The sequence below is a fragment of the Bicyclus anynana genome, chromosome 18 (genome assembly GCF_947172395.1).
Source record: "Bicyclus anynana chromosome 18, ilBicAnyn1.1, whole genome shotgun sequence".
NCBI lineage: Eukaryota > Metazoa > Arthropoda > Insecta > Lepidoptera > Nymphalidae > Bicyclus > Bicyclus anynana.
This window is the reverse complement of record NC_069100.1, coordinates 6,520,391-6,547,660: the sequence shown is the minus strand read 5'-3', so window position 1 is coordinate 6,547,660 and position 27,270 is coordinate 6,520,391.

Here is a 27,270-nt window from a genome sequence, read left to right as displayed (position 1 = left end):
CTCATATACTCTAGTATGAAAAAGTCATAGCGCGATCTAAAGTGTGAGTGGCGCCATCTAGTGCCACTGCACGTAAACAGAGCGCATGCGCTCCAGGAGAACTCAAGAAGCCGCCATTGCTATAAGTTGCAAGCCCCTCCTACCCAGCGACGCCATCTTGCCGAGGGAGTTAACCAGCGCAGGCGCCGCCTGTTCGACGCTATCTTGCCTTAACGTGTGACCGTGCCTACTTACTTGCGAGGTCATATGCGATCCTGGTACTTAGAACCATTGATATACGTTCCAGATATCGATTAAACTAAATTGTTTTTTTTCCCTGGTCATTCATTGATCATAGAATAATGTGTGACCGTGTGACCGAGCCTACTTACTTGCGAGGTCCTATGCGATCCTGGTACCCAGAACCATTGATATACATTCGAGACATAGATTAAACTAAATTGTTTTTTTTTCTGTGGTCATTGATCATAAAACAATACTGGATTCTATGATATCCTTTTAACATAGACATAATATAAAAAAAAAGAAAGCTACTAATATGATGGACAAGTCAATGTCAGACCCTAACTTGGATAGCTCCGGCCAAATTTCGTTTCCTTTCGAAACAAAAGAAAGTTCGATGAGATTGCCACTTCAGAGTTATCCACTTTCAGGGAGGAAATGATGGACACAATAAAGACTTTATATAATGATTTATTTATTTTGCTATCATCCGCGAAAATTCGGCGAACCCATGCGACAACGTCACCCAGGTCCGACAAAATACTCTCTACGTACGTTTCACCCCGAAACCGGAGCATCCTCAGGAGATGTTGACTCTACAACGTGCAATTGCAAAGTGTCGTTTTCGACCTCTGCTTCGTCTTTTATAGACCAAAAAGTAGGTGGGGCAAGAGGTGGGCGTTGCCAAGATACTCATAATATAAGCGATTTATCTCGCATCGCATTCAAACATTTTTATTAGTGGTGACTTCGATAACTCTATTTGTTCATTTAATAAGGTAATTCCTGACTTATTATGTTTTATTATTTCTAATTGTTCCAAAACGCATAGTCGTAGGCCTTTATTGCAAGTGTGTAAAATGTCATACATATGATTATCTGCCAGCTTATGACCAGTATCTAGGAGATGCTTTGCAAAGTGCGACCTTTGTGGACGGTCATTTCGAACAGCGGATATGTGTTCCTTGTAACGTGTATCAAAATTCCGACCGGTTTGACCAATATATGTTGCATTACATTCAGAACATTGCAATTTATATACTCCCGATTTATGTTGCTTTTCTAGTTTATCTTTACCATTGCAAATATTTTTAAGAGAGTTATTTGTTCTGAAAGCCACATTTATATCATGCTTTCTAAGTGTTTTTGCAATACGTTCCGACACTGGACCAAAGTATGTTAGACTAGCTTTAATTTTTTTTTTATTTAGGTTTTTCTAATGGAATTCCATAAAGTTCTTTTCTAATCAACACCAATTGTTTCTTATTGATTATTCTATTCACAATATTCGGGTTGTATCCATTCGAAATGGCCATGCGATATATTATATTTAATTCCTTGTTATACTGATCCCTAGTTAGAGGAATGGACATCAGTCTATGAACATAACTATGGAAAGCTGCTAATTTATGTTGCCATGGATGACAAGATGAAGCTGGTATGGTTATATCTGTATAAGTTGGCTTACGATAAATTCCAAAGTGATGTCTATTATTAACTCTAGTGATTGTTACATCAAGGAAATTTAAAGAATTATTCTGTTCTATTTCTAATTTAAATTTAATTTTTGGGTGCAAATTGTTTAATTTATCTACAAAGACATCCAATTGTCTGTCCGTTCCAGTCCAGCATATAATTATATCGTCTACATATCGATAGTAATATAAAATGTGATTATTTTTAACAATATTTTTATTTTCAAAGTCATCCATAAATATGTCAGCCATTAAGGGACTCAAAGGTGATCCCATAGCTAGCCCTTCATTTTGCTGGTAGTAATCATTATTAAATCTAAAATAATTTTGTTCCATACATATATGTGTTAACTCAATCAACTCTGCCATTTCAGTAGGATGCGTTTTATTTATTTCTAACAATTTATTTAAAATGTCCAGTGTTTCGTTTACTGGAACATTAGTAAATAAGCTATCGACATCTAATGATATTAATTTACAACAGTTAGGTAAATCTATATCCTTGATTTTGGTGACTAGTTCAACAGTGTTTTTAAGTGCAAATACTGGCCGAAAAGAGGTTTTTAGTTTAATAATATTATTTAATTGCTTTGCTAGCTCATATGCTGGGGCTCCAATATAGGAGACAACTGGACGCATTGGGATGTTATCCTTGTGAATTTTAGGTAAGCCATACAAAAGTGGGGCATGAGTGTTCATTACAATAGCCTTTTGTTTAGATGTACATTTGGGGAATATAAATTCTGATTTATTTATAGCTAGTCTAACTATTGCAGCAAACTTTTTAGTTGGATCTGTTGATAATTGATGGAATTCGTCTCCAAGAAGTATATCTTTTACTTTATCCACATACTCGTCCCGTTTCATTATTATAACTGTATTACCTGTATCAGCTTTAGAAATTACAATATTATCTCGTGCAATAGTGCTCTGTAACGATTTCAATATTTTCATGTCCTGATTAGGTATTGTGAGAGTGTGAGTGTTATTGATATCGTGCGCTATAATATTTTTAACAATGTCCCCTTTCTTATGAAGTGTTATAGCTAATTCTGTATCTACTGCTAGTGTTTCAAGCGATTTTTTAGAGTTTACAGTTGGGATATTGAATTTTAAACCTTTCTCTAAAAGTGTCATCTCATGCTTTGAAAAAACCGTATCAGTAAGATTTTTAACACGAGGATAGAAATCGTGATCAGTGTTGTCAGTAACTGCATTGTCATCTATTACTAGCTGGGATCTAGAGGAACTAGTTTGTAAGAATTGTAATTTCTTTTGCTGAGTAATGTATTTTTTGTGGCACTCTATTGAGGCAAAATCCCTTGCTTTGCTATCTAACAGATCAAATTCTACGTTATGTAATTTGTATGTGAGTTCAGAATACAATATTTTTAAATGTAGCTTCAAATTATCTCTAATTGTGAACCAACTACGTGATTCTTCATTAAGCCAATTTTTTTGAGCTTTTTTAATAGCAATATCGGCTGATCGGCTATGCATATTAGTTGAAATATTAATATATTTTGGTACTAAATTTAATTGTTTACATTGTTGATTAAACCAAACATTTTGAACTGCAAGTCGATGTAATTTGGTTAATTTTATATAGAGTCGTGCCTGCGTGGTTAAGCTAACCTCTTTTAAATATTGAATAGAAGCAGGCGTTACTTTGCGGAAGTTCATCATGATTATATAATGATTTATTTATTTTGCTATCATCCGCGAAAATTCGGCGAACCCATGCGACAACGTCACCCAGGTCCGACAAAATACTCTCTACGTACGTTTCACCCCGAAACCGGAGCATCCTCAGGAGATGTTGACTCTACAACGTGCAATTGCAAAGTGTCGTTTTCGACCTCTGCTTCGTCTTTTATAGACCAAAAAGTAGGTGGGGCAAGAGGTGGGCGTTGCCAAGATACTCATAATATAAGCGATTTATCTCGCATCGCATTCAAACATTTTTATTAGTGTTACATTTTTATTTTTATTTTATCAACTAATCAGGACATGAAAATATTGAAATCGTTACAGAGCACTATTGCACGAGATAATATTGTAATTTCTAAAGCTGATACAGGTAATACAGTTATAATAATGAAACGGGACGAGTATGTGGATAAAGTAAAAGATATACTTCTTGGAGACGAATTCCATCAATTATCAACAGATCCAACTAAAAAGTTTGCTGCAATAGTTAGACTAGCTATAAATAAATCAGAATTTATATTCCCCAAATGTACATCTAAACAAAAGGCTATTGTAATGAACACTCATGCCCCACTTTTGTATGGCTTACCTAAAATTCACAAGGATAACATCCCAATGCGTCCAGTTGTCTCCTATATTGGAGCCCCAGCATATGAGCTAGCAAAGCAATTAAATAATATTATTAAACTAAAAACCTCTTTTCGGCCAGTATTTGCACTTAAAAACACTGTTGAACTAGTCACCAAAATCAAGGATATAGATTTACCTAACTGTTGTAAATTAATATCATTAGATGTCGATAGCTTATTTACTAATGTTCCAGTAAACGAAACACTGGACATTTTAAATAAATTGTTAGAAATAAATAAAACGCATCCTACTGAAATGGCAGAGTTGATTGAGTTAACACATATATGTATGGAACAAAATTATTTTAGATTTAATAATGATTACTACCAGCAAAATGAAGGGCTAGCTATGGGATCACCTTTGAGTCCCTTAATGGCTGACATATTTATGGATGACTTTGAAAATAAAAATATTGTTAAAAATAATCACATTTTATATTACTATCGATATGTAGACGATATAATTATATGCTGGACTGGAACGGACAGACAATTGGATGTCTTTGTAGATAAATTAAACAATTTGCACCCAAAAATTAAATTTAAATTAGAAATAGAACAGAATAATTCTTTAAATTTCCTTGATGTAACTGTACAAAGTCGGGATCCGCACCGGAGAGAAAATAAAACAACCAAGGCACTCGGCCGCTCCAATGCGAATCTCATTTATTGTAAAAAACTTCACAATATATACCTTTCGTACGAACCACTCGATATCGCGATACAAAGTTGCGGACTTCACATACACTGCCATCTATCGGCACATCGCGTCGAATGGTCGATTATACATTCCGCCCACCATGAACCAACGGTTCATAATACACCATTAACTTTAAACACTTTAAAAAACTTTACACCTTTAAATAATTTGACAAAGGTTTGGTTCAATATGAGAAAATGTATAATGAACTCACAACATTTCAAACTACAAGTATAACAAATGTGAAATCTAAACTAACTAAATACTTAACACAATTAACAATTCTACAGAAACGCTCAATGCAAAACTAAACTCTAAAGAAAACTTCGAAGGAATAATAATGACTCTTGAAGACAAAATAACCGAAATCATTAACTGACATATACAATATTTGGTAACGAGTCTTTAATCACAATGCCATCTTAAACTCACACCACGGGTGACATTGTCCGAACCAGTATGCTTTAAATAATTAAACCATCAACCTGGAGGAAGATTATCTTCCTTGAATAAGACTACGTCTCCAACTTTCAAAAAAATGACGATTCCAACGGCAATGGTGCAGAAACTAAATCATATCTTTTATTTGACCGCCGTCTCGAAAGTCTTGCGTCATTTTTTGAATGAGCTGCCATCTAAGGAGGATCCGCACCGAAGCGAAATAACACAACCAAGGCACGAAGCCGCTCCAATGCGAATCTCGTACACTAATGTTTGACGTTTGACGTATGGATCTTGAGCGTCATCTTTCAATCTTGCTTTGAGATGATGTTTGGTTGACTGGATCTCAGCTTCCTATAATCCATCGAAGTATAGAGTGTAGGGTGGGATTCGATACCGGATAATTCCATTTTATCTCAACCAAGCAGCGTCCTACACAGATACTTTGCGTTTCTTTAACGAGATGCAAGTAACTAACTCATAAGTTACTAAATTCATTGAAAAGAATGACGTAAACCTGTGAATCAAAATCCAACTAATCTACTTGTATCAAATCCAATACTTCGACCAAATGAATTTAACACTAGTTAAGGTCTTCCTTGTTTTCTTTCATGTGCTTCAGCGATGATAAGTTGTGCCATTTATAGCATGCAAACCTCCTCTAACTCGTAACAAACCATCGCTGTCTAAAAACGGATTGAGAAAACCACGACTATACTCTTCTTACCGAAGAGGATCCGATTTTAGTGATATATTCTACTTCACATGAAAGAACCCTTGCTAAACTCCTTACTACTCGTTCTTTCTATTAAGTTTTGCAATGAGAATCCTGAAAAATCCACTCTTCTTTCTACTTTTAACAATAGCTCAATTCTATCAAACTTTCTTTCTAAATTGGTATCTTGGCATTCTTGATGTGGACTGTAATTAATAACTTCTTCGCTCAGCCAAGATTCCATGTTCTACTTAAATCTTATCACCATCGGCAGATATCTTTTATCCTTGATCGTACGTAAGCAAACATTGCAGAAATGATAGTTGGGGCGATCCATCTTATAGGATCGAACCAACGCGAAATGTCCGGAGTAACCTTCTTCTTCGTTACTGGAAGTTGTATAGGAGGGAGACGAATACTATATTTAAACTTGTAGGTACTGCTATCCCAAGTAAGTCCTAATACTTTCTGTGTAACTTCAAGTTCTTTTTCAGTTCCTATTTCTAACTCTGCCTGCTTGTTTCCTCTTCCCTTTTCTAATTTCTCCATAGTTGCTTTACTACTGCTAGCTCCTTTCTGTACCACTATTCCTCCCTTTTCTAAGATATAACTTATTTCATTTTTTAATTGCATGCACTCTTCTACTGTTTGATAGCCCGTCATGAGGTCATTCGTGTAAATATCTTGCAGGATTTTCTCTACAGCAGCAGCGTTGTATATATCTTCATTTGTGGCTAGTTGCTGCAGGACATTAGCAGCAGGGTAATATGCATACGCTTTCCCGAAAGTAACACGTGACATTCTGTCCTGTTGTGTTGTTCCAGATTCATCTCTCCACAAAATACGCTGTAACTGGTCTGCATCCTCTAGTGTAACTTTAACTTGTTGATATATCTTATCAATATCCGATACCAAACAAAGTGTATGGTTTTGCCATCGCAAAATGATATGCTTCAGAGTATGCTGAAATGATGGACCTACAGGATGATCATTGTTTGAGTTTACTTCGGTAATTCCAGAGCAAGACGCATCGATGACAACTCTTACTTTCGTCGTTGATTTATCTTTAAAAACTACGGCGTGATGCGGTAAATATACTACGCCAGGCTCATTGCATTGCTCATCAGGAACCAACTCCGGCAATTTCTTCATGGCAATTTCTCTTAACTTCCGATGTTTACCGATTGGATTGTCTTCACAAAAAGGACTCTTCACCATGTATCGACCACCATTATTTCTAGAAACTGTTCTCTCAAAAATCGTTTCACACATAACTTCATCATCAGTCAACATTTTCTTCTTGTTAGAAACCTCATCCGATTCTAACTCCCAGAATTTTCTTAATATATCGTCCTCTTTAGACTGGGCGTGCATGCTGACGATTACGTTCGTAACCTGGTGCGATTCAGACTTATCTGATTGAATTTTACCAGATAAGATCCAACCCAGTAGGGTTTTCTGCGCTATTGGACACCCAGGCGGACCTTTGATAAGACCTTCTACTAATATCTGGCTATATACTTCTGCACCAAGCAACAAATCTATTTTATTTGGTATGCCAAACCTCGTATCGGCTAACTTCAGACTAGAAAGTTCTGGCCAAAACGGAACGTCAACCCGTTTTGCAGGAATAAATGACGTTAATTTGGTAAGCACGTGGGCTTTGACAACCAAAGTAAACGTAGGGTCATAAAATGACTTTAGCTTTAATTCCACTACCCATAAAGAAGTTAAAGACTCATTTCGACCTCCGATTCCAGAAATATAGACCTTGTTGGGTATCTTCTTCAGTCCAAGAGCTTGAACAGCGGCCTCCGTGATAAGAGAAGCCGTTGAACCTTGATCCAATAAGCATCTATATGGAAGAAGCGCACCTGTTCTTGACTCAATCGGAACCTCTGCTGTAGCCAGGAGCACTTGGCTATGAAAATTAGAGAAACAGGTAACCACATTGGTCTCTGATTTGGTTGGCGGAGATACAACTACACCATCACCATTGGAATCACCATCACCTAACACCTTGTGGTGGTGGAGGATGGAATGGTGTTTTGCTCCACATATTTTACATCTCGAGGATTGACGGCACTTAAAAACATAATGATCCGACAAGCAATTAAAACATAACCTACTGGCTCGGACAAAATTCAATTTTGTATCATAATCCGACCTCGCAAACTCTTTGCAATTTATTAATTTGTGATTTTCTTTACAAAATTGACAAACTAGATTTGTTGTATTAACAGAATTAACATTTGCGTACCTTTTTGATACATTCGTAGTAGATTTTGTTTGATTGTTTAAAAACTCCAATGACCTGAATCTACTATGTAAATATTCTCTAAATTGATCTAAAGTAGGTAACTCATCCACTGTACTAATTAAAGACTCCCATTTAAGTCTACTATCACTAGGTAATTTAGAACTTATAATATGTATAATAATTATATCCCAGTGCTCTACTGCGATTCCCATATTTCTTAAACCGTTTAGACATTCTGAAGTAGTATCTAAAAGATTTTTTATTGATCTAGCTGTTTCGGTAGCATTTGATTGTCTTAACAATTTATCTAATAAACAAGTAGCCAAATGTTTCTTGTTTGAGTATCTAGACTGTAAGGTGGCCCATGCAGACTCATAGTTGTCGGCAGACACAGCAACATGCCTGAGAAGTTGGGCTGCCTCGCCGTCCAGATAACTCTTTAAATATTGCATTTTTTGAACATTATCTAAACACGCGTTATTATGAATTAAAGATGTATATAAATCATTAAATGTGGTCCACTCCAAATAGTTTCCATTAAAATTTTGGATTTCTATTTTTGGTAGTTTAATATTACTGCTACTACTATTACATTCCTTTGGACTTGATACAGAAACATTCAATTTAGATAATGCATCATTGAGATCACACTTATACTTAATCCAAATTTCTTCAACTACCGAAAACATATCATCTGAAATATACTCATTAGTTGTTAGATCCGAATCTGAAGCTAGTTGTATTATTTTCTGATGATTGACAAAAAATGTTTTCCATAACTGTTCCAATGACTCTAATCTAGCCTTAATGTAAATTACTGTTAAACGATCCTTAGGAGATTTTTTAAAATTAACATAATGCTTTTCTATTAGATTCTTAGAATTATTTTGTACTCTAATTAGTCCTTCCATTTTATATTAAAATAATACAACTACTTACCAAATAACTAAATCACAAAAATAGAAGAAACAACTATATAATTTAACCAAATATTCACATTAAAGTTCGTAAACTACCTACCTACAAATTAAACGCAACAATCACATTCAATTCAAACAAGCCAAAAAAACTATCCGCAATCATGAAATTGTAACAAAGTCACAAACTTCTAGGTTAAATTCAAACAATCCAATTTACTGTTCACAAAATAATCGAAATCTATATAAAACGCAAAACTTTACAAGTGCAAAAATACTAAAATATTTTCTAAGTCCTGAGGTAACACACGAAAATTTTACAAGTCTTTTTTAACGCGAAATATTCTAAGTCAATGTAAACAACGAATATTTTCTAAGTGTTTGACAATTGTCATACAGACGAAATTTGGCATGGATTCCCCGTCACTTCACTTTTCTTCGTTTATTAGTCTATGTCCATGCACTACTTTAATTTTCTAAGTTAAATGTCTTCTTGACTTTGACAGCTGACGTTGACAGAAGGTCCAATCTTGACACTGACAGCTGACGTTGACAGAAGGTCCAAATCTTGACATTGACAGCTGACTTTGACAGAAGGTCCAAATCTTGACATTGACAGCTGACTTTGACAGAAGGTCCAAATTGACACAATACTTCTTACTTGACAGTTGACGTAGTCGGTTGCTCTCCCTCTCGCTCACTCACTGACGTCACTGCGCTGCGCAGACGGCTATTCTCCCTCTCGCTCACTCCTGCCGCTGACGTATCCGCGTGACATAGTTGGCTGCCGCTGACGTCACAACTGCCTGGGCCTGATGGCTGCTCCAAACCACCAGCCGATCAGGATGCACACTGGCTCCTCCTCCAAATTATTCGGTTCGCTGGACCATGTACAAATCTCGGGATCCGCACCAGAGAGAGAATAAAACAACCAAGGCACTCGGCCGCTCCACTGCGAATCTCATTTATTGTAAAAAACTTCACAATATATACCTTTCGTACGAACCACTCGATATCGCGATACAAAGTTGCGGACTTCACATACACTGCCATCTATCGGCACATCGCGTCGAATGGTCGATTATACAGTAACAATCACTAGAGTTAATAATAGACATCACTTTGGGATTTATCGTAAGCCAACTTATACAGATATAACCATACCAGCTTCATCTTGTCATCCATGGCAACATAAATTAGCAGCTTTCCATAGTTATGTTCATAGACTGATGTCCATTCCTCTAACTAGGGATCAGTATAACAAGGAATTAAATATAATATATCGCATGGCCATTTCGAATGGATACAACCCGAATATTGTGAATAGAATAATCAATAAGAAACAATTGGTGTTGATTAGAAAAGAACTTTATGGAATTCCATTAGAAAAACCTAAATAAAAAAAAAATTTAAAGCTAGTCTAACATACTTTGGTCCAGTGTCGGAACGTATTGCAAAAACACTTAGAAAGCATGATATAAATGTGGCTTTCAGAACAAATAACTCTCTTAAAAATATTTGCAATGGTAAAGATAAACTAGAAAAGCAACATAAATCGGGAGTATATAAATTGCAATGTTCTGAATGTAATGCAACATATATTGGTCAAACCGGTCGGAATTTTGATACACGTTACAAGGAACACATATCCGCTGTTCGAAATGACCGTCCACAAAGGTCGCACTTTGCAAAGCATCTCCTAGATACTGGTCATAAGCTGGCAGATAATCATATGTATGACATTTTACACACTTGCAATAAAGGCCTACGACTATGCGTTTTGGAACAATTAGAAATAATAAAACATAATAAGTCAGGAATTACCTTATTAAATGAACAAATAGAGTTATCGAAGTCACCACTAATAAAAATGTTTGAATGCGATGCGAGATAAATCGCTTATATTATGAGTATCTTGGCAACGCCCACCTCTTGCCCCACCTACTTTTTGGTCTATAAAAGACGAAGCAGAGGTCGAAAACGACACTTTGCAATTGCACGTTGTAGAGTCAACATCTCCTGAGGATGCTCCGGTTTCGGGGTGAAACGTACGTAGAGAGTATTTTGTGGGACCTGGGTGACGTTGTCGCATGGGTTCGCCGAATTTTCGCGGATGATAGCAAAATAAATAAATCATTATATAATCATGATGAACTTCCGCAAAGTAACGCCTGCTTCTATCCAATAATAAAGACTTTGTTTTCAGCGCAAGTTGAAGAGATAAAAAAGATTGCACCGACTTTTAAGGACATACAAAAGTCCAACAATAATATCGAGAAAACTATATCCTTTCTTATAGCACAAAATGAGGACTATAAAAATAAAATTGAAAAATTGGAATCGCAGGCTAAAGAGGACAGAAAATATATACTTACACTAGAGGAGAAAATGGATGAATTGCTAAGAGTCGGCAGAAAAGCCAATTTTGAAATAAAAAATGCGCCTAAAAAGATAACAGAGTCGAAAGAAGATTTAATTGAAATGGTGACCTGTTTGTCAAAGTCTGTTGGTAGTAGTCTTACAAAATCTGACATAATAGATATTTATAGAGTTCGCGGGAAGAGAGAAGGAGTCACAAACACACCTATTGTTATTGAAACATCATCTACCATACTAAAAGCCGATATGCTAAAGATGTGTAAAAACTTTAATGTTAAATATAAATCAAAGTTGTGTGCCAAAAATTTGGGTTGCCGCACCTCAGAAGAGACCCCGATTTTTATATCGGACCAACTTACCCCTAAAGATGCTCGTCTTTATTTTCTTGCGCGTGAACTGGTGAAGACGAAAACATACAAATTTTGTTGGACATCATATGGAAAAGTGTATGTAAGGAAGAATGAGAACTCTGCTATAATTACTATAAAAAATGAAGCTCAAATCCCACACCTACTGCAAGAATCGTGACTAGATGTAGTTGTATTTATTTTATTTCAATTACGTATATAATGTTCTATTCTTGGATGTTTGTGAAGTTTTTAAATCAAATATGTTGCTCTGAAAGTTATCAAAGATTTTATTTATTTTTTTAAATAATGTCTACTGTACAAGTAATTGAAAGTTACATATCAAAACACATACCTGAAAGTTATCAAAGAAACGACATTTTATGTTATAATCCTTCACAAGCACAATCTTTAAATAAACAATATAAAGCTATTTAAATTACAAAACGTTTCAAATTAGTTTTAACTTTTAACCTCTAAACAATTCAGTCGTCAACCACACTTTTTCAATTTGACAGCTGACATTTGACATTGACAGAATAAAACCGTGCATGACCACAGAACTCTTTAAAACATCAAATGGCCATGCGCGGCAAAATCTAAAAATTACAGGTATGTATTTTTTTACATCTCCCCCCCTAAGGAGGAAAATTTACTGGGGTAAATTTTCTTTTATTACAGCTATAATTCTTTAACTTCTTTCTTTCCTCCTTCTTGAATGGTAGGAATTGGAATTAGTTTTGTGACATGAAAAAGATTTGACTCTGTTTTCTTGTGCCCTGTATCAACTCTATATATTGATTTTGAAACTTTTTCAACAATCCGTAATGGTCCAATTTTCAGTTCATCAAGTTTTTTCCTATTTAGCCTGTTCCCGTTTTCCACATAAACCATATCACCGACCTGAAATTCATGGAATTTTCTATTTTTGTCAAATAGTGTTTTATTGTAGTTATGTGATTTCATTGTATTCTGTAGTGCTTTAGTCCTGTCTCTGACCCAATCATACTGTGTTTTTTCTTGTTTCAACTCCTTGGGTAAAATTGAGACATCTGACCCATATAAAAGATAACTTGGTGAAAAGCCAGTAACTGAGTGAATAGTTTCATTATATTTCGTCACACATTCATGAGCTATTGTTGTCCATGCTCTCTTAGCTTTGTCTTCATTAATTTTGCATCTGATTTTGTTCACTAAAGTTTGATTAAGTCTCTCATTTAGACCATTTGAGAACGGTGCGTTCACTGCAGTAAATACCAAAGTTATCTCTTTCTCGTTCAAGAATTCCTTAAATTCTTTCGAATTGATACCTGGATATTGATCGGTAAGCAGCATACCAATGTCCTCTGTTTCTGAGATATTTTTCACTAGCTTGATAAAATCGTTTGCACTTTGAGTTTTTGAAGTTAAAATAAATGCGTATCTTGAGAAATGATCCACCAATAAGTGTAGATATTTTTTGGTAGATCTCGACCCTCCAAAACCACCTATTGTGTCTATAGAGACGATATCGAATGGCTTTCTGGCTGGACCTAAATGAGACATAAATCCAAATTTGTACTGACCTCTTGATTTATTTCTTATACAAACCTCACACTCTCTACATATTTTTCTAATATTTTTCGTGAGATTTCTTGCTATGTACACTGAACTGATTGTGTCCTGCATTTGCCTTATTCCAATGTGACACAAATTTGCATGTATATTTTTTAAAAATTTGATACTGAATTCTTCAGATAATATTATTTTTTCTCTGTTTCTGACTTTTTTATAGCATATGTTTTGTTTATGCAAAACTTTTTCTTTATTTTTTTGTATTTCTTCATTTTGTGTCTGATCTTTTAAAATATCCTCTAAGGTAACCAAATTGACAATCTTTAATTGTTCATCTGTGTTTTCATTTGATTCCAACACAGGGTTTCTACTAAGACAATCAGCTTCCAAATTTTCTTTTCCTGGAGCATATTTAATATTAAAATCATATTGGGATAGATAATACGTCAAGTCACCCAATTCTTCATCAGTTCTCGATTTCAAATTCATATTTTCTAGTGGTTTATGGTCAGAGTAAACTGTAAACGACTTTCCAATCAGCCAATATTGCCAATATCGTACCGCTTCTCTAATGGCCAAGCACTCCAGGTATATCGCCTTTTTTTTCTTTTGAGCTCCATTTAGTTTCTTAGAAAAGTAAGCTACTGGTTTCTCGTTTCCATCTGGCTGCACCTGTTTTAAAATTGCCCCAACACCCTCTATCGAAGCATCTGTGTAAATATTAATTGGTAAATCTTTATCAAAAATTTGTAGAACTAGTTGAGAGCATAGAAGATTTTTTATTTTTTCAAAGGATTCCTGACATAGGTCAGACCAAAAAAATGATTGATTTTTCCTAAGTAAATTATGAAGTGGATCTAATATTATCGCACTTCTGGTATGTATTCATTATAAAAATTAATTTTACCTAGAAACTGTCTTACATTCTTTTGTGATTTTGGAGTAGGAAAATTTCTTATTGATATGAGATTATCTTTTACTGGTTTAACAGAATTGTTTTGAATTATATGGCCCAGATATTTCACAGAGTCTGATGCAAATGTGCACTTTTTAAATTTTAGTCTGAATCCTTCTGTTTTTATGGCTTCCATCAGTTGTGTTCTTCTTCTTCTTCTTCTTCTTGATGTCGCGGCTCTGCAGGTCTCTTGAGGTCCTGTATCACGTTGACCGTTGCCGATCTATTGTGATCGCCACTGACTAGATATCCCCTCCAATACTGGTTGCTGCCAGGTACAGCAGCAGTTTCTTGGCTGGGATGTGTTTCACCTCCTCTGGATCCATTGTGTAATGCCCTAAGTGGAGGTTGCGTTTATGTATTAGAGCTGGGCAATTGCATAAGATGTGCATAGGTGTTTCCTCTGCGTCTAGGCAGAGTCTGCACAGATCTGTGTCCCGGAGTTTAAGATTGAACATGTGTCTATTGAGTCCACAGTGTCCGGTAAGTGCCCGCACTAAGATACATAGGTTTTTCCTACTAAGCGCTAGTAGGTCTGAAGCAGCCTTCTTATTGAAGGATTTTACTAGCGCTTTTGAGTGATTCATTCCTGGAAGTTTTCTCCAGCGAATAAGGGTGTCGTAGTAACAGTAAGTTAACAGGGTGAGTTTGGCTAGGCTTTTAGGTATACCACAGAAGGGTTCAGGTCCTGTCTGTGGTAACCTCGCGCCTAGTTTCGCAAGTTGGTCCGCCTTTTCGTTGCCGACTATTCCTGCATGCCCTGGAACCCAGCGAAGGATAACCTGATTACGGTTGCCCAAGTTATTCAGACATTGCCAGCAGTTTTCAACAAGTCTAGAGGTAATAACCTCCGCGGACAAGGCTGAAAGAGCCGCTTGGCTGTCAGAGTGAATATAAATAGTTCTGTTAACGTAGTTGTTTTGCTGCAAGGCTTCCGCACAATCAATGATGGCGTACACCTCTGCCTGGAAGATGGAGGTATACGTTCCCAGGTTCCGGTGAATTTTCACCCTGGGCTTCTCTCCATAGGTTCCACAGCCTACGTCTTTTCCTGACTTGGAACCATCGGTGTAGCACTTTAGGCTTCCCGCTTTCCAAGTTATTTCATTTTTTAGCCACCTGTCCCGATCGGGTATCTCAACGGTGTAGTTCCTTTGGAAGTAGTAGTTTGGGGTCATATTGTCTGATGGCATCCCCAAAACTGGGATATCAAGTACTGAGTTTTGTAGGTTCCTCATAACTTGAGAAAGCCAGTTCACCTCTTTCTGGCAGATTACTCTGTACATGCCCTCTCTTGCCTCCTTTTCCAAATAGAGAAACAGGGGCGGGAGGTTAAGTAGTGCATCAAGAGCTGCTCCAGGTGAGGTGTTCATGGCTCCGGTTATAAGCAAGCAGGCAGATCTTTGAAGACTGCTAAGCTTACTTTGAGTGGTTTTCTGCATCGTTTTCCTGCACCAAACTGTTGAGGCGTAAGATACAATCGGCCTCACCACAGCTGTATAGAGCCAGAGGGTTATTTTAGGTTTCAGCCCCCATCGTGCTCCTGCCAGTCGACTGCAGATACCGAGGGCTGTTTTCGCCCTCTTAAGTGTACCATCCACGTGAGAGTTCCAAGTAAGTTTCTGGTCTAAGGTAATACCCAGATACTTAGCCTCGCACGAGAACGGAATGTGTTTTCCATTCAAAATAGGCGGCTCGAGTTTTTCGAGTTTGTGCTTATTGGTGAATGGGACAATGACTGTTTTATCTGCATTAACAGATAAGTCATTGTCTTTGCACCATCTTTCAATGGTGTTTAGTGCTTTCTGTATGAGGTACGAAATAGTACTTTGGCAGTTTCCTCTCACAATGATTACCAGGTCATCCGCGTATCCCTGGGTATCTAAGCGGAGTTCAGCCATCTTATACAGCAGGTGATCGACTGCAAGGGTCCATAGCAGGGGTGACAAGACCCCGCCTTGCGGGCATCCCCTTGTCGTAAGCACTTCAGTCGAGATGTCGTTTAGCTTAAATCTGGCTATTCTGTTTGAGAGCATCGCTTCAACCCAGCGAACAGTGGTTGGGTCAGCCCGTTTGTTGGTTAGACCATTCACCAATGTTCGGATGGGAGTGTTATCGAAAGCTCCCTCAATGTCTAGAAACGCCGCGAGGGCGATTTCTTTGTCTTCCAGTGCCTTTTCGATTTTATCAACCAGGCTTAGCAGGGCGGTTTCTGTGGAGCGTCCTCTGCAATAGGCATGCTGGGTTATATGGATGGGTCTCTCAATGAGAATCCCATCCCTAATATACCTATCCAGTACCTTCTCCATTGTTTTTAGTAAAAATGAAGAGAGACTTATGGGTCTAAAGGCTTTAGGCATGGCGTAGTCCTTTTTTCCCGCTTTAGGTATGAATATGACCCTTACTTTGGTCCAGTTTTCTGGAATATATCCCCAGGCAAAGCTCGCCCTGAAGATTTTGACCAGATGTGGGATCAGCAGGGTTGCACCTCTTTGTAATAAAAGAGGTGTTATTCCATCAATCCCACTAGCTTTGTTCGATTCAAAAGAGTTGATAGCCCACCTCACTGCTCCAGGTCTGAAAACTATGGTGGCCCTTCTCCAGTCCTCGATATGAGGCCTACATGGAGCCTGCGCCAAGGTTCTAGCGTTAGTACTGACCGCTCCTGGGAAGTGAGAGTGTGCTAGCAATTCTAGGGTTTCCTTCTCATCACATGTGAAGGAACCATCAGGCTTTTTTAACAAGCCTAGCTGATTAGGTTTGGCTTTGGAGAGCAGTTTTTGGAGTCTGGAACCTTGAGGCAAGTTGCTTATTTCCTCGCAGAATCTTCTCCATGATGCTCTTTTAGCCTTCCTAATTTCTTTGCTGTATTCGGTTAGGGCTTTTCGGTAGATGTCCCACTCCTTGGTCGTCTTAGCCCTGTTGAATAGTTTGCGTGTTTTGTCCCTCAAGCGCTTAAGCTTTGAGTTCCACCACGGCACTTTGTGTTTAGAAGTCTTGGTCTTGAGCATACAGTTGTCTTCGAAGGCTTTAATAGTTCCTTCGGTGACAACTTCAACTGCTAGATCCAGACTTTCTAGCGTTTTTATACTTTTAGGTACTACCTCTAGGTTGCACTGCAGGCTGCTGCAATAGTCCGTCCATTTAGTGCGCCTAGGATCCCTGTAAGTAACCGTTTCCATAGGAAAATTTGTTGTCAGATTAAAACCTATGTGTCTATGGTCTGACATTGCACTTTCCTTACTCACCTGCCAGTCGTTAATTCTCCTGGCTAAATTGACGGTGGCGAAGGTTATGTCTAGAACTTCCTTTCTAGTTTTTGTGACAAAGGTTGGTACATTGCCTTTGTTTAAGACCTGAAGGTTATTAGCTAAGAGGAAATCGTAGAGAAACTCACCTCTATCATTCGTGTCAGTGCTACTCCAGGCGTCGTGATGGGCGTTCGCGTCGCAACCCACCAGTAGTTCTGCGTTGTGTTTCCGGGCGTATTCGACTACCGGGAGCAACTCGTTTGCAGGATTTGTTACTTCGCCGGGTAGGTAGGCTGAACAGATAATTATCCTCCGTCCTTCCCACCCTTTGATGTTTACAAATGCTGCCACAAGGTCATCGGTACAGACTCCTGGAATTGGCAGAAAGTTAATAGATCTATCAAAAACGATACACGCTCTGGGCCTCGAGCCGTTGGCATGTGATAGTAACTTACCCCCAGCATTCAGCCCGAGGATAGTACCGCTTTTGGAGATCCAGGGTTCTTGAATAAGGGCGAGGTTTGCTTTCCCCTCAACAAGGCAGCACTCTGTGATAGCAGAGGCCGCAATTGCGTGTTGGAGGTTGGCTTGCAGAAACCTCACCATGGACCCCTGGATTGCCATTTATTTGGCCCTTTTAATGACCGGTAGAGGCCGGTCTCTGCCCCTATCCGTTTGAGGCGAATGACGACCTCGGTCGGGTGGGGCATTCTTCGGCGCTCTGCCAGTTGCTTTTTTGTTAGCCAGAGCTTTCACTCTTTCAGCTGTCCTCCCCCTCCCAGAACCACTCGGTCCGGCAGCGGAGTGGCCTGCGCTGGCGATAGAACGTCCAGCGGCCGATCCGCCACCGTTTCCACTCGGCCCTGGGATAGGGTGGTCTGCGCTGTCCTGAGTGTCAGCTGTTGGCTCGGTTGGGCTATTAGGCCCTCCTCTGAGCTTGAAGTACAACCAATAGAAGCCCAGGAATATTTTAAAATTATACTTCTTTAGGACTTCCATTGAGGAGTCATCCAGAGAAAGAAACGCTAGGATGCCCTTATCGTCTGCCTTCTCATGGAGGACCCTCCAGTGAGTTGGGTTCAGCTCATGGTTTTGCCAACACAGCATCCCTAGTGCTAGCTTGGTGGATTTCGCTAGATTCTTAGGGATGAAGGTTGACACAGTCCATGGCTTAGGCAATTCGTTTTCCAGAAGTATAGAAAGCTGTGCCTCAGGCCATGGTTTGCAGGTTTTGACTGTTTCCACAAGCCAGTCCTGGCTTTCCTTGTCTACACAAGTAATCAGGATCCAGCCAGGCTTGTGGGAGAAGCCAAGAAACCTGGGTCCCTTGCCCATGTTTTCGACGTTTATGGTGCGACATGTTTGATACATGACCTCCATAAGTGCCGAACGGACAAGGTCCATTTGCTCCGTCGTCATAGGTTCCGAGTTACGAATCCCCACACGAAGAGCTCCTGTAATGTCCCGATAGCTGGCGGCCGGTTTAGTGCGTCCGTCAGGCGTCGTTGACATTTTTTGTGCCTTGGGTGGGTTTGCCTTTGGAGATTCCTCCTCCGATCTGCCGCGTTTGCGGCTTTCGTTGGAGGCTATTGGTTTCTCCACAGGTAATTCCGCCCAGGGCTTGCGGCATAGGGTGAGGGCTTCATTGTATTCTAGCCCCCCATCCTTTACAAGCCGGTGAAGGCGCTTGCGCGCAGCACCACAGAGTTTTTTGCGTCTAGCGCCTTGGCTTTGTGGTTTTGTCTCGCACACAAGGGGTGTTTCCATAGGCGTTTCGGAGGCGATGACGTCTCCGCCGACCTTCTGGCCACTCCCGAAAGTGAACGAGCTAGTTCCAGGCTCTGCAGAGTCTACGACAGGCCTCTGCGCCTTAGAGTTGGTGCCACAAGATGTGGCAAAAGAAACTTGTAGATTTGAATTCTCCAGCAAGTCCCACGAGTAGCAAGGGAAATAAGCGGTCACAGACAGCAGAGCCCCGCTTGCCGCCTGAAGGGCATGATGCTACCTCGATTTGCCCTGGTGTCGAGGAGACTCCGTTAAGGACTGAGCACCCCCTCAGCCATGCATCCTTCGGCACGGTACGTATAACACCTTGGATTTGGGGATTTTTGGAGTCGAGGTTTTCTCCTCCGGGGTGTGGGTGTGTTTAGACAGTAGGGAATTGAGGGGGAGGAGAGTTTGGAAGGACTGGTAGGGGATTGGGTTTAAGGTGGGCATTAGACAGGAGGTGGGAGGGGATGTGGGTATAGGAGAGGAAAAGTACAACAGTGTATGGGAGTGTACACAGTGTACCGCCAGAATGATACTCCGCTATTGCAGCCCGAGGTTGGATGTGAAAAGGTGCGAGCCCGGTTTAGATACTGCAACATTGCCCAGGGTGGACGACGGGGACGTGTAACATCTGACTTGTGACAGGACCCAATAGCACAGCTCGCACACCTGTGCGTAGTCACTGCCACCATTTCCCACCCCATCAGTTGTGTTAGGTGATGGATATGTTCATCAAAGGATTTTGAAAATACCAATATGTCGTCTATGTAATTCACAGCAAAATTTGTGAGTTTGTGTTTTCTTAGTATATTACTCAGAATCCTCTGGAAAATAGCTGGCGCAGTTTTCAGACCAAAAGGAAGACACGTCCATTGGAAGTGGCCCTCTTGTGTTACAAACCCTGTCTTTTTCCTGTCTTCTACCCGTAAAGGGATAGACCAAAAGGCAGAGTTTATATCAAGTGTTGAATAAAAATTGCAATTCCTGGTTTTAGTCATCAAGTCTTCTATTAAAGGAAATGGTTGAGCTTCTGGAACTACAATCTTGTTTAAATCTCTGAAGTCTATACATAATCTGGATTTTTTATTTTCCTCTTTTTTAAATGCTAATGTGACAGGTGCAGCAAATGGACTATAGGATTCTTCTATAAGTTTGCTGTCTAATAATTTCCCTATTTGTTCTTCTATTTCTTTTTTATCTTCCATTGTGCACCTGTAGGGCCTTTTGCTGCAGTATTTGTCTACTAATAAATCTATTCTGGCTTCATATTCATTAACTGTTCCAACATCAAATTTATTTTTTGCAAAAACACTGTTAAATTTGTTGATCAATTTATTTATTTCTGTTTTCTGATATTTATTTAAATGACTAACATTTATTTTGAATTCTTCTTCTTTTACATGTTCATTAAAATTAACTGTGTATTTGTTCAGCATATCTTTGTTGTCTGGTATTTCCTCTTGAGCAATAGTTTTTGGACTATCTTCTATTTTCTCTTTATTCAGATTTTTTATTTTTTGGGTAATGTTTAAGTCTTCATTTTGTATTAGCTTGAACTTCGTTATCATGTCCAATCCAATTAAAAAATCATATTTAAAATTTTGTTTATCTATAATGTATACTTCAACATTTTCTTCTATTTCAAATATTTTAATTTTCAAATTTGTCAAACCACTTGTCTTTTTAACACCATTAATTGTTACCAAACTTGCTTCATGTTCACAAATGTTTCCTTTGCCTTTTATTTTTAATAGCTTTGAATTAATTAGGGAGACATTTGACCCAGAATCATATACTCCATAAATTTCTAATTTATCATTTATTAGCAGTTTGACTTTTATTAATGGTGTCACTATTAGTTTTTTTGTTCGGTTTCATGTAACTCAGCTTCTATCACAGAGTTGTTCACATGTTTTATGTTTTTCTCTTTTGTTTTATCCTCTTCTCTTGTTTTAAACCAGCAAGAATACTCCGGGTGGTAACGAATCCCTTTATTTAACTTTTCACAAGTTTTACATGGGCTTTTATCTTCATTTTTGATATTGCCTCTTAAATTTCCATATTTTCTATAGTTTGAATAATTCTTTTTATTTACCAAATGTTCAAACTTTCCCAGTTCATTAAAGAGATCCACTGTATCTTTCAATATTTCTCTATCAATTTTGTTAAGTACATTTTCTGGCAAACCGGCTGCAATGAGGTCTATTAGGGTACCTGTATCAATTGATTTTCTCATATCCAATAGTACTTTTTCTTTCCTTATGGCGTAATCCACTAGTAATCCTTCTTTATATTTGAATGATAAAGCATAGGTAATTTGGCTCCACCCTTTGTTAGAGAATGATTCGCAGAATTTGGTTTTCCATATTTTCCATTCCGACTCCATGGTCAATTTTATAATCATAGAACTGTACCAATCTGTACAACTTTTATCCATAAATAGTCTAAGTATTTCAATTTTTTTACAGTCATCTATTACATCAAAACGTTGGCATTCTTTTTCGAAAGTTTCAATCCATTGGATTGCATTTGAATTTTTGCTGGTGAATTTTTCAATGATAAACCTCTCTGCAATGTGTTTTACGTTTTGCTGTTTAGATTCTTGTAGCATTAATTTTTCAAATATTTTTTCCAATACACTTGTCTCGCTACCTGGTGCAGTCGCAGTTTGTTCTTGGTTTATTTCCTCAAGATATTGGTCTTCAAAATGTAGATTATCATCCTCGTCTATGTAGATTTTCTTAAGTTCTTCTGTCATTGTTATCCAAATTCTTCGTGTCTGATATCTTTTCTTTATGCTGTTTTTTACCCTAGCAAAAGCAGCCGTTTTCATAATTTCTTTGTGATGTGAAATACCCTGACGATCTTGTGGTATAGCGTACACTTTGTCTTCACTTGTACATATAGATGTTATACCAAACATGTTTGATTTTCCATCATTGGCCGGGAGTATTGTAAACACGAAACAAAGTTTTTCCATTTTATCTTATGATGCTCTTTATGAACAAAAATGTCGTTTTATAATGTTCTATTCTGGGATGTTTGTGAAGTTTTTAAATCAAATATGTTGCTCTGAAAGTTATCAAAGATTTTATTTATTTTTTTAAATAATGTCTACTGTACAAGTAATTGAAAGTTACATATCAAAACACATACCTGAAAGTTATCAAAGAAACGACATTTTATGTTATAATCCTTCACAAGCACAATCTTTAAATAAACAATATAAAGCTATTTAAATTACAAAACGTTTCAAATTAGTTTTAACTTTTAACCTCTAAACAATTCAGTCGTCAACCACACTTTTTCAATTTGACAGCTGACATTTGACATTGACATTTGACAGAATAAAACCGTGCATGACCACAGAACTCTTTAAAACATCAAATGGCCATGCGCGGCGAAATCTAAAAATTACAGGTATGTATTTTTTTACACGTATAATATTTTTTTTTGTAAATAAGATTATTCCACTAATTTCTACTACTATCACTCATCTGGGGCCTAATTGTCTAACGGAGTTCATTGATCGTAAAGTTCATACGATCGGCTACGATCAACGATCAATCGTAACTTTACATTGGTATTGTGTAAATCAGTTCATTATATGAAGACCGGATGGTGAACGATGAACTGAAATCATTCATGAAGATTGCGTATTGTTTATGCAAAACGATAGTGAAACTATATTTATAATATATCATCAAACTCCATAATAATGCATATATTTTAACAAAGTTTTAATTCTTTTACTTAAAACATTAAAGAAGCATTAAAATTGACGAAAAATATGTACTATTGAAGAAAATAGCGTGAGAAAATGGTACATGCAACTCAAGTAACAAAACGCAATTAACGAGTTTAACCAAGGGCTATTTGGACTATTTGGTTATCTCCCTGTTGTCTGTGTAGGCTAGTGTCAAAATAACGTAGTATCCTATTAGTCTGTGGTGAAACATAGCATACAGGGTGTAATCAGTCTGTACATTACAACCTCAGTACAAATTGCATATGCCTCCTTAATTCCCTATTTGCTCAATAGATGGCGCTTTAAGGCACTTTGACCAGCAGGATTCTGAGGTAATCTTAAGCCAGGTATTAAAAAAAAATATATAACCTTGTACGGCTTGTGACATTTTGTTTAATTTTGTAGACGAAACGGTTTTATTTCTTTTGCTTTCTTCATAGTGTTTTTGGTGTGATTTTGGTGACTGTTATAAATCGTTTTGACCTGTGCTTTACTTTGGATTCCGAGAACTCTGTTATATATGTCTTGTCTTGAGATTTAGTAGAGTTCTTTTTTATTTTTTCGTGCATATTTTTTACATTTGATTGGTGTAAGTCAACAAATATATTGTTAAGCGGTACTACTAGAGGTTTTGACGAAGATGACTCTATTCAAAGAGACGGAGTTGTTTATGTTCACAAAAGGAGAAACAATAAATAATTATATGTATCCCATTTGTGTTTTTATTATTTGTATCCGAATTCCTAAATAAAATAGAGAACAGTTAATACTAGTAGGTAAACATTATGTTCATGTCTCTATGGATATAGGTATATATACGTAATTCGACGCTCATTTTATACTTATGGGTATATATTATAATTGGTGTAGTTCTCTATCTGCTCACATGATGGCGCTAAGCGGAGATGGCATCTGAGGACTCTATACCCTATATTCAATGTACTCTATGATAGCATATTATTAACCTGTGGACAGGGTTCCCAACTTAGGGGTTTTCCCCCCAGATTTAGGGGGCAAATAAGTGAAATGGGATTTTTTTAGGGGTCTGAAATTTTTAGGGGTATTTTCAGGGATTTTTTGACTCTTTAATATTTTTAAATTGATGATAATTTTAATATTTCTTTCTTGACCTAGCGACTTATAACGACGTATAATACGTTACTCTACAACCACTCTGAGGCAACTGGCGGCAATCTTCATCGAATAAAAAAAATTGTTACATTTATTCATTGTCAACATATCTATTGTATGATTTCAAAAAATCTGAATCTTCAGATAAAGACGTAATATTTTGTCTGTATTAAATATAGACTTTTGAAACATATTATTTCTAAATTATTATGAATTTATATTTTTAGGGGGACAACTCAATAATTAAGGCGATTTTAGTGGTTTTTGACACAAACTTTAGGGATAAATATTTTGGAGAGTTGGTAACACTGTGGTTAACTTACAGTTAGCCAACTGAAGAACAATGCCCGATTAATAAGTGGTCGCGCTATTTGTCTACTACATGTCCCTGCTGCAGTAATTTCTTTGTTGGGAAGTATTTAGCACATCCGGGCTGCGCAAAAGGAGAGGGTGGGCATTTCCTCTGTCTCTAAAGAAAGTCCGCATGTTATTTTTATCCCAGTGTATGAGTCAGCACTAATATACATAGGTTTACCTAAGTGTGTGATGAGTGACTTCACAAGCAGACTTATTATTAAAGGATTTGAACAGTTCTTTAGGGTGTTTTATTCCTGGATTGCTTCACCAGCCAACAACAGTGTCATAATAACAATGGGTTTGCAGAGTCAGTTTATCTAGGCATTTAGATATACAATCCTCTACTGAGAGCAAAATGTTACTCTTTTATTTTATATTTTTTATTCTTTACAAGTTGTCGTGAATGATGTCACGAAAATTAATAGTAATATCGAGGAAGCCCAGAGGAGCTCAGAGGATAGCACTCAGAGTGACCGACAAAGTCAACAGGGTTGCCAAGTCTGAAGTCTGAGATTCGAAGGTAAGTTTCCGAACGTATTCTAGATTAGTAACTTGTCAAAGGTACTTGATTAAAGGTAAGTTTCTAAACGCATCGTCGGAAGTGTACGACAGTTTGAACTATAACATTAACTGTTGCGGTTGGATTCCTCACTTTGTCGGTGACGCTGGGTGCAGCAGGTAGCAGCTTGAACTCCAATCATAACGTGAGTCCCTAGTTTATAGATTGATTCTCATAATTTTTCACAAGTGATATTTCCTATAACTATTCCCTTAATATTCTTTAAATATATGAAAGGTTTAAATGTGTATCAAGTTAATCATAATACTTCCAGAGATTTATGTGATTTTAAGGGATTGAATTTATCTAATTATAATACACGCGTTGGGGGGGTAACCAAGGGTCCCTTAAACATATACAATCAGTTCAGAGGGACCCACAATAGAGAAATGGGCCTAGCCAGGTTGGCCGTGCACACTAAGAAAAGATACCGATGAGTGAAATTGTCCCGCCCCCAAGTCTTTATATTAGGGTAGAATAGAATGTAGTATGCCATGTTGGGCTTCTTTGTTGGTTCTTCTACCGAGATTGGCGGCCGTTGTCTCCGGTAGAAGTGGACCCACGAACGCCGTCGCGGACGGCTGGGATCCATGCAGATCCCTACTTACGACGTTCTCTCATTGAGCAGAAACGCTGAATGGGAGAACGGGCCCCGCATCCGCTGCATAAACAGCAAATGGGTCGGTAAGTTAGAAAGGTTGTATCGCAGGCCACATTATCTCTTCTAGATATAAAGGGATTAAGAACCACGGCAACCTAGTCCCCCAAATAAGTCCACACAGTTACTCTCCACCAAGGAAGAGAGTCGTGGCAGTTCCGTGAGACCACAGTTCTTTCCGTACAGAGGAAAGCAAAGGCAGAACTCATAAGTCCACAGTCGTTCTTAATCCCACTGCCTTAAAGGCCACAGACGTTGACAGACAAGGAAGTAGGAGCGCTCCGTTCAACGATTTCCCAAATTGGTCATGTAGGAAACTATAGGATCTAACCCCTGTAACAAAGTATAAATTCATGAATCATATGTAGATAACACGTTACGGTCAGGACAACCTATATCTAGGGCTTCAACACTACCTTAGTTGCCTAGAGTAACTCGAAGGTCAGTGTTACAGCCGGCAGACACAGTACCGAGTTGCTGTGTTTGCCCGGATTTATTTCACTTTCCAGAAACCAGCTGCGGTGATAGAACCTCAGATTAGGAGAGCAGTTTCATGCGGAGCAGATCATAGTTCCTCGACACACCTACATGCTGGGCAATCTACTATAATATGTGAGTTCTCAAACTTGTATATCTATCAATTCTTTTTATTTAATTGACGCTGGCCCTATAGCTCTCAGGCTTATACTATATGGGGTTAAACAATCAGGGCAAAGCGCCACACAAGTTAGGCTGAAAATCCACAACCCTTTCAGTTGCTACACGTCATCACACCAGAATGCTAAATCTCTTGGCCGTATGTCTCAATCGGTCCAGCCGGGGATCAAACACAGGACCTCCGGCACATTAATTATCATTAACATCAGTGATATACCTATTATACATTATCACCATAATATTACCAATCCACATTGGAGCAGGTTTTTTTTTTATTCTTTACAAGTTAGCCCTTGACCACAATCTCACCTGATGGTAAGTGATGATGTAATCTAAGATGGTAACAGGCTAACTTCTTAGGAGTAGGAAGACAATCCACACCCCTTTCGATTTCTACATGGCATCGTACCGGAATGCTAAATCTCTTGGAGGTACGTCTTTGCCCGTAGGGTGGTAACTAGCCGAAGCCTCCATCGGCCCAGCCGGGGATTCAACCCAGGACACCACTGCTAATGTTTTCCTCTCAAAGATTCTATCTAACTCTTAGTATGAAATATAATTTTTTTTTTAATTTCAGACTAAATTGATTACTATGAACAGACCATTATGATGATGAACCACTGATATTGACACAGAGACGTGAAGATGAGTGCTTTGACAACAAGACTGACTAGCTGAGCCAGCTTAAGAATTATGTGGTGTGTGGTGTGTGTGTGTGTAATCCCAGGAGCTCTCTATGTCTGCCAACCATCTATATTCTTACTCATATTTGTCATTTATAAAATAAATTTGATTATTTAGTATGTAACTTCATTGTACCTATCCTGTGATTAAC